The sequence below is a fragment of the Physeter macrocephalus genome, chromosome 7 (assembly GCF_002837175.3).
Source record: "Physeter macrocephalus isolate SW-GA chromosome 7, ASM283717v5, whole genome shotgun sequence".
Taxonomy (NCBI): domain Eukaryota; kingdom Metazoa; phylum Chordata; class Mammalia; order Artiodactyla; family Physeteridae; genus Physeter; species Physeter macrocephalus.
In genome coordinates, this window is record NC_041220.1 from 91759738 (window position 1) to 91767763 (window position 8026).

Here is an 8026-nt window from a genome sequence, read left to right on the forward strand (position 1 = left end):
ATTGCATGATAATTATACCACAATAAAGCTGTTTTATAGAATTTTTGGTCAATAACTACAAAGTAACTTTTGATAAGGTGTCATTTGCTGAGAAGTCAATAATTTAGTTATAAATGACAAACAAAAAACCTGTCCCTCTGTGTTTCTACCCCTTTGACCTCTGTTTCTCATTTTTTTGGTAGCCAGTTTTCCCCCCTTACTTTCTTCTCCAGAATGGCTTTGGTCCAAATAGAGCTGAGTTTTTTGTTTGTTTGTTTCAGGTGTAATTTACAGAGGTCAAATTTACCCTTATTAGTTACAGTCCTGTGTGTTTTGACAAACACATACATGTGTATAACCACCACCACAATCAAGATAGAAAGCAGCCTTTCAGCCGGAACTGCCATCTTCCCGTAATTCACCAAAATGACTAACACAAAGGGAAAGAGGAGGGGCACCCACTACATGTTCTGTAGGCCTTTTAGAAAACGTGGAGTTGTTCCTTTGGCCACATACATGTGAATCTACAAAAAAGGTGATATTGTAGATATCAAGGGAATGGGCACTGTTCAAAAAGGAATGCCCCACAAATGTTACCACGGCAAAACTGGAAGTCTACAAGGCTACCCAGCATGCTGTTGGCATCACTGTAAACAAACAGGGTAAGGGCAAGATTCTTGCCAAGAGTATTAATGTGCGTATGGAGCATATTAAGCACTCTGACAGCCGAGATAGCTTCCTGAAACCGGTGAAGGAAAATGATCAGAAAAAGTAGGAAGCCAAAGAGAAAGGTACTTGGGTTCAACTGAAGCGCCAGCCTGCTCCACCCAGAGAAGCACACCTCATGAGAACCAATGGAAAGGAGCCTGAACTGTTGGAGCCTGTTCCCTATGAATTCATGGCATGATGGGTGTAAAGAAAATTAAAAGACCTGGACTGTTAAAAAAAAAAGATAGAAAGCATTTCCATCCTCCCCCAGATTCCCTTGTGCCCCTTAGAAGTCAATCCCCTTTCCTCAACCCCAGTTCCTGGCAGCCTCTGATGTATTCTTTTTCCCTACAGTTTTGCCTTTTCCAAAATGTCATATAAATGGAATTATACAGTATGGAGCCCTTGGAGTCTACTTCTGTCACTTTGCACAGGCTTTCTCCACCTCAACACTGTTGACACTGGGGCCAGATCACACTTTGCTGTGGGGCTGTCCTGCACACTGCAGGATGTCTAGTAGCATCCCTAGCCTCCACCCACTATATGCCAACAGCATCTCCCTCCTAGACTGTCGCAATCAAAAATGTCTTCAGATATTGCCAGATGTCCCCTGGGGGTCAAAATCACCCCTGGTTGAGGACCCCTGACCTAGAATAAATGCATTTGAGATCACGTGCGTTGTTGTATATAAGTTTCCATCCTTTTTACTTAGATAATCATAACTACTACCACATACTGTCTGTGCAAAATAGGACCACGCAGAAGGAACTGGAAAGAACCGAACACAGACCCAAACCACGGTTGGAATAGGCCTCTCTGGGATGAGGAATGAGCTGGTATGGAGATAGAAGTTTCATTTTCCTCTGAAAGCATTTTTTCTTCCAGACAGAGACTTGAAATATGGTAGTCAACTGCTCTCAATCCAAATGGGAGGTTTCACCTAAAATATCTACCGTTACTGAACTTCCCAGAACGTAGCCACACTCAGGAGTGGACAACTGAAAAGATGGCAGGAGTGACTGTAAGGGACGGTGCCCTGACCCACGGGCAGGATGAGCAAACCTCTCCATCTCTTGGAATCTCACGTATCAAACAAGGATTACGGCCAGTAGGACGGTTAGTGCTGCAATGAGGAAGTGCTGGGAAGTGAAGAAAGCAAGCAACTTCCCTCTTCTCCAAGTGGCTGGGCGGACACAGCCATCTCACCACTCTGGTTTCCACTGTTTGCTTCTTGGCTCACTCATGCATACTTTATGCTGTCTGTCCGCTAACAGCCTGTACCCACTTAATTGCCTGTGACCACACATCTGCTATGGTGGTGAGCGGCCGTCAATGCACTTAAGGAGTGGGAAGGGTTTTCGGCAGGGAAATGCTCTCCAAAATTCTGGAACAGGGACTGGGGAGCAAAAAATGCCCTATGCTTGGCCAGACATAGAGCCTTTGAGACCTGTGCTGATTGGATGGGGTCACTGAAGTTTCTATTTGGAAGAAAAACACTTCTAGGGAAAGCATGAGTGGAATCGGCCTTTGCATTTCTCAAGAACACTGTTTATAATAATAGCAAACCCATGATTTTGCAAAGCTGCATTTGTTGACTGAGTAAGTAAATAAGTGAACCAATTTTGTATACAGCTGTCCCAAGGCGAAACTGGGAAACAGATAAAGCTGGTCATGGGTGCTTCCAGATTCTATGTTCAGCTCTTTTTTTTTGCTTTTTAATAAATTCAACAAATATTTAATGAGCAACTGCTAGGCTCCAGGCCCTGTGCTGTGAGGTAAGAAGCGGTATATGTTTAAAGTCATCACATTGTACACTTTAAATCTATTACAATTTTATTTGTCAATCATATCTTGGTAAAGCTGGAAAAAACAGTGCAAGAATGATAAAACACAGCCTTCACCCTCAAGTAGCTCACCGTTGTGTCCTGTGACAGCTGGGAACAGCTGGATTACTGTGTGATGAACAAACAATGGAAGCACAGAGGTGGCCTGTGCTCTTCACCATCATGCTCTGCTTTCTCATGGCACGTGAGCGAGACTGTTTCTCAGATGCTAGATCCCAGATGAATTCGTTCGACAGATATCATGTGTCGGACACTGTTCTTGGCACTGGGTAGATAGCAGTGGACAAAAAAGGATTAAAAAAATCTCTGTCCTCAGGGGTCTCATAGGGTGAGGCCCACAGTACAAAAGTAATTAGGTAAATGATAGAGTAGATTTTACAGAGAAACATAAGGCAAGCAAGAGAAACAGGCAGTGCAGGGGACTGGGCTGCCCTTTTCACTGGGGTAGTCAGGGAAGGCCTCGTATTTGAACAAACACCAGAAAGAGATGAAAGGGCAGATATCTCTGGAAAGAACATTCCAAGCAGAGAAATTAGCAAGTTCAAAGGTCCTGGGGTAGAAGCATAGCATTTGAGGGCTAGTCGACAGCAAGGCCAATGTAAGCATAGAGTAAGCTGGGAGGAAAGCAGGAGACAAGGTCCAGGTACGGGGCCAGATGTGGAGGGCTGAGGGTTACGGTGAAGACATCGGTTTTTATTCTGTGTTGTGACACTATGTGCTATAGTTGGAACATTTGTGTCCACCCCTGCCTGCCCCCCCGCCCCTGCTCTTCAGATCCATATTGCTGCTAAGACTCTACAGGGTTGGCCTGCCTGGGCTGAGTCTCATGTTGACATCACCCAAACTCCCAGCAACGACGCAGCTTTGCGTGCCCATGGAAAATTCCTTTCCCAAGGCTGTGCCCAGTGCCAAAGTTTGTGTTCTCAACCACAATGCTAAATGGCCTCCAGATCCCGGGCTATATCACCTCCAGATCCTGGGCTATATCACCTCCAGGGTCAATCCTCCAGTACACTCATCTTATGACAACAGCAGTCCTTGGAAGACCACACAGGGGCATAAAATAGCACACTGGTTGTGATGAGTTTTAGATAAACTCAATCTTGGTACCACTCAACATGAGGTGGCACTCTTTGGTCCTCAAAGGTACTAGGAACCTTGGAAATAAATAACCACTTGTTCAAGTCTCTTAGGGAAAATAAAACATGGTGCCAAGGCAAGAATAAAATGTCATTTATATATGTTGAAAAGCAACATGGTAGGAGAAGGGCATGGGCTGTGGTGTTAAACGGACCTGACTTACCATCCTGACCTTATCGCTTATTTGCTGTGCAAGCTGGGGCCAGAGACAAAAGCTCTGTGTACGGCAATTTTCTTCCTTGGCAATGAAAACAGGGCCTACCTGCAGGGTTGTCACATGAGTAAAGAAATGAAGTATAGGGTATATGACACATTAAGGGTGCTTCAAAAAAGATACTTTTATTATTCCTTGAGCGCCCGTGCAGAGGCTGGGGTAGTACAGAGTGAGCGGTGCTTGTGCGTGTGTGTGTGCAGGTGTGTGTGTGCGGGTGCGGTCCCAGCCTGAAACTATCTGAATTCATCCATGTGAGACGGGCTGTGTCTGGTAAAGAAGTGGGTGAACTTCCAGGAGTGGGTTTGTGGGAAGATATTTGGGTAGAAGGAGAATAAGGGGACAGTTTTGTCAGGTGTTTCCTAAGTTGGGACGGGAGAGTCAGCCTTGGACATTGTTGCCTGACCTGGTCCCAGAGATGTGAGTTTGAGCAGGGGCTGCCGGAAGACACCAGCTGAGTTACTTTTATGAGATTCTAAGCGCCCCCTGCTGTTGCTCATCTCCACGGTGCCTCATTGACCCTTGTTTGGCTCCTCTCCTCCTTCATCATGAGTATAACCGATTCCATTCGCTGCGGAAGCTAAAAGTGGTGTGTCTGTTTTCCTGCTTAGCGTCTATAGCTACACCGCCATCTTTCCCATAGGCTGGGGAAGGCTAAGGAATCTCAAGTTGTATCTATTTGGATATACATGTAAATATGGAGGAAGAGGATGTTGTAAAATTTTATGAGATGCTAAAAATGACCCTCACTTGAGTTATTCGATTCTTACTAAGACAAGCGTCTCCCTACTCCAACATCCCCAGGAAATAGCAGGCTTGCTCCAAAAACCCAACAAGATCATGCTTTGGTCTTTCTTCCCTCAGCTTGAGCTCATCTGGACTCTGACTCGCACGGTTTTCATCCCACTGAGGTTAGGGTGTTCGATCCCATTTCGGATTCACTTCCTTCTTGCGGGTAGACAGTTACAGTAATGGCTCCCAATGGAGCCAGGGCTCCCGCCCTGTACCCACACCCTGGTGTCGTCTCCTCCCACATGGACTCAGAGCTTGGCCATGTGACTTGCTTTTGCTAACGGGACAGCAAATGTAACACAAGCGGAGACTGGAAAATGATCGTGAGTTGAGTCTTTCCCTCGCTCCTGCTGCTTTTGGAACCTAGCCACCGTGTGAAGAAGCCAAGGTTGGTTTCTGGAGACACGCAGCCCAGCTAAGGGCCAGCATCCATGCCTAGAAAAGTGAGGAAGGCCATCTTAGACTACCCAACCCCATTATGAGCTGCCAAATGGTAGCAGCCAGATGACCCCAGGTGAGATGACTAGAAGAACCACACTGCTGAGCCTACCCAAACCGCTGACCTCCAGAACCATGCACAAATAAAATGGTGGTTGTTTTCAACCACTGAGTTTGGGGATGGACTGTTACTCAGCAAAGGCTAAGCCACACAATTTTCTTTCTACCTTTTGTACTTTTCTACCAACTTACTAGCACTTTCATTCTGTCAACCACTCCTTCTGGAAGACAGTGCCCTCTTCCCCTCAGAGGCACCTCAGCTGACCTTTCACCAAAGGGAAACTCATCCTGCGCCCAGAAGCATGGGTTCCATCAGCAAAGATCCAGTGGCTGTCCCTGCACTGCTTCCCCTTAAGAGTTAAGCTCTGACTTCACTGCATGCAAAGTTTCCTTTAAATTTTTTCTTTTTGGAAAAAAAATGTGGTTTTGCTTCCAAATGATGTTCCAAATGTATCTGGCTCACCAAGGAGTAATCCCTCAGCTGGAAAACGCAGCAATGCTGCTATTTTAGTATGGCACCAGGCCTCTGGCTTCTTCATCCTGCCAGGGCTGCCGATGCTTCTTTATGGAAAACTAAATCAACTGCCTAAGATACACAGACTTGTCCCAAAGGGATATTTCAGAAAGGAGAGGCCCCCTGCCTTCTTTCCATTCTGCCTCTTTCTACCCAACTCCTAGCTCCTCCAGCCAAAATGGGTCTTCTTCCCTTGGGGCAACCGAACTTCTAAACTGCTTAAGTGGAGGCCCATCTGTTGTCCCTGACCCTTTGGCTTCTCCCCACACTCATCTTAATTGTTCTCTGATGAAGGCTAAACGTAAGCCTGTGTAACACTCCAAAAATGCACGGCTGGCCGAACCCAACATTACCAAGAGAGACAGCTATGAGAAAACAATATGCTCGACCTCCCTTTCTGCAGGCGGACTAATTCTGGAAACTTTCCCACCCTCCAGAGGGCAGAGGTGCTTTGCTAATCCTGCCAAGTGTCAAAATGCATGGCGTTTGAACAGCTTCCTCAGGCTAGCGCTGTTTATCAGACGGTCCCTTGGTAGAAACTCCTGTGGATTCTGTGCAGAAAGCATCTGCCCTGGACCCAGTAAAGGGGGCAGTTTAAGGAGGGGTCACTTCTTATGGAACTAGTTGCCTTTTCTCAGGCACTGCTCTTCCCTGAAAGAGATTAGCTGGGCAAAGGTCACTGAGGAGAAGCAGTGGCTCAGAGGTCACGTCAGGTACGCGGAGTGACTCATCGACCACAGAGAAAGGGACTGGGGCTTGATGTGAGACCAGTAGGATCCGGGCCCAGCCTAGTGGTCTAAATGTCAGCTGTGACCACCTCTTGGGAAATGCACTCGGGATCCAAGCTTCCTAGGCCTCACCAATCTGGGTCAGAGAAGGCTCATGATGACAGGAATGGATCTGGCACTCCTTGCTTCTCTCTCTCCACCCAGAAGTTCCAGGAGCGTTCCCTTCCGTCTCACGTCTTCAGGGGAGCCTTCCTTGTCCCACTCCTAGCCTGATCATCCCTGGAATCTGCTTATCTATCTCTCCCTCCTTTGCTCCCCTGCTGTGTCCTGGGCGTTTTCCTGTAGAGAACTTCTACACTTGATTATGTTTACTCGTTTTCAGGATTTGCTCCTTCGAATGGACTCATGTCTCCTGCAGAGAGGGGAATGTGTTGTATTGACTCCATATTCCCAGCTGCCAACCCAAGGCGGCATTCAGCACGGAGGGGGTGAGTGGTCCTTCTCATTTCCCACTGAACTCAGAGAAGCCGGCCCACCCGAGGTCACCCAGCAGCCGAGCGCCTGAGCCTGGATTTAGACCCAGGTTTGTCCTAATCTAAAACCTGTGCTATTCCAGTGCTCCACCTGGCCTCCCCAGGTAGTGATCCCTGCCCCCCACCCCAACCCCACACACACACGAGCACCCTTACACGCACACAGAGGTCACAGGAGAGCCTGGGCAGGATTACAGCTTGTCGGAGATGAAAATGATTTCAGACATCATGGAAACCAACTCAATTATTTAACAAACGAGGAAACTGAGATGAAAGAAATTAAATTATTTGTGTGAGTTGATATGCTTTGGACCTACTTTAAAGTTTGGTCTAGGGCTATTCCTGTCAATAATCATGCTCCATTTAATTTAACCCAGAGCCCCGTGGAAGATACATGACTGAGTGACAGACAGTTCCTGCCTTCAGAGAGATTTCAGTGTAGCTGGGAGAGAACTATAAACTGAGCTATAAATACAGGGCAGGACACGAGGGGTCCGAAGCGGTTCAGGCCCTCAAAGGAGGCAGAACTCTCGCACTGACTTAGCAGAGTCAGGAAAGACTTCGCACAGGAAATGATATTGAGATGAGCCTTGGCAAAGGGCTAGATGATGGACAGCTAGGGCAGGGGGCCCAGCACGTGCAACGGCACGGAGGTGGGAAAGTGCATCCTGTGTATCCGAGGAATGGTAACATGCAAATGGTAAGCGTGCCAAGCTCTGGGCTTTACCTACAGGTGCAGGACGGTAGGTGAGGCTGCGGGGGGCACTGGGGCATGCTTCTGGGTGATGAGGGCAGATAGGAAGCTAAAGCATCTCCAGCTGGTATCTGGGAGGATAGCTGCTGCTGCCAAGCCCCTTTGGGGAAGTGAGCAGAAGGGACAGACACCTGGGGGTTTAACAGGACAGTAAGAGCAAGAGAAAAGCTAAGTAATTGGGACCCAATGAGAGCAGAGTTCTTTAGGCTACAAGAGAGGGGAAGAGGGGTACCATTTTAAGGCACCAACATGGCGTTTCTCTTCTGTTTCCCACTCGCCCGGGTTCACCCTAGATATCCATTTGCTTATAGGAGGAGGGAGGACT

General features: G+C 47.4%; 1 pseudogene; it reads left to right on the forward strand.

Moving 5' to 3' along the window:
* Positions 1–402: 402 nt before the first annotated feature.
* Positions 403–886, forward strand: LOC112063781 (60S ribosomal protein L21-like; annotated as a pseudogene).
* The last annotated feature ends 7140 nt before the right edge of the window (positions 887–8026 follow it).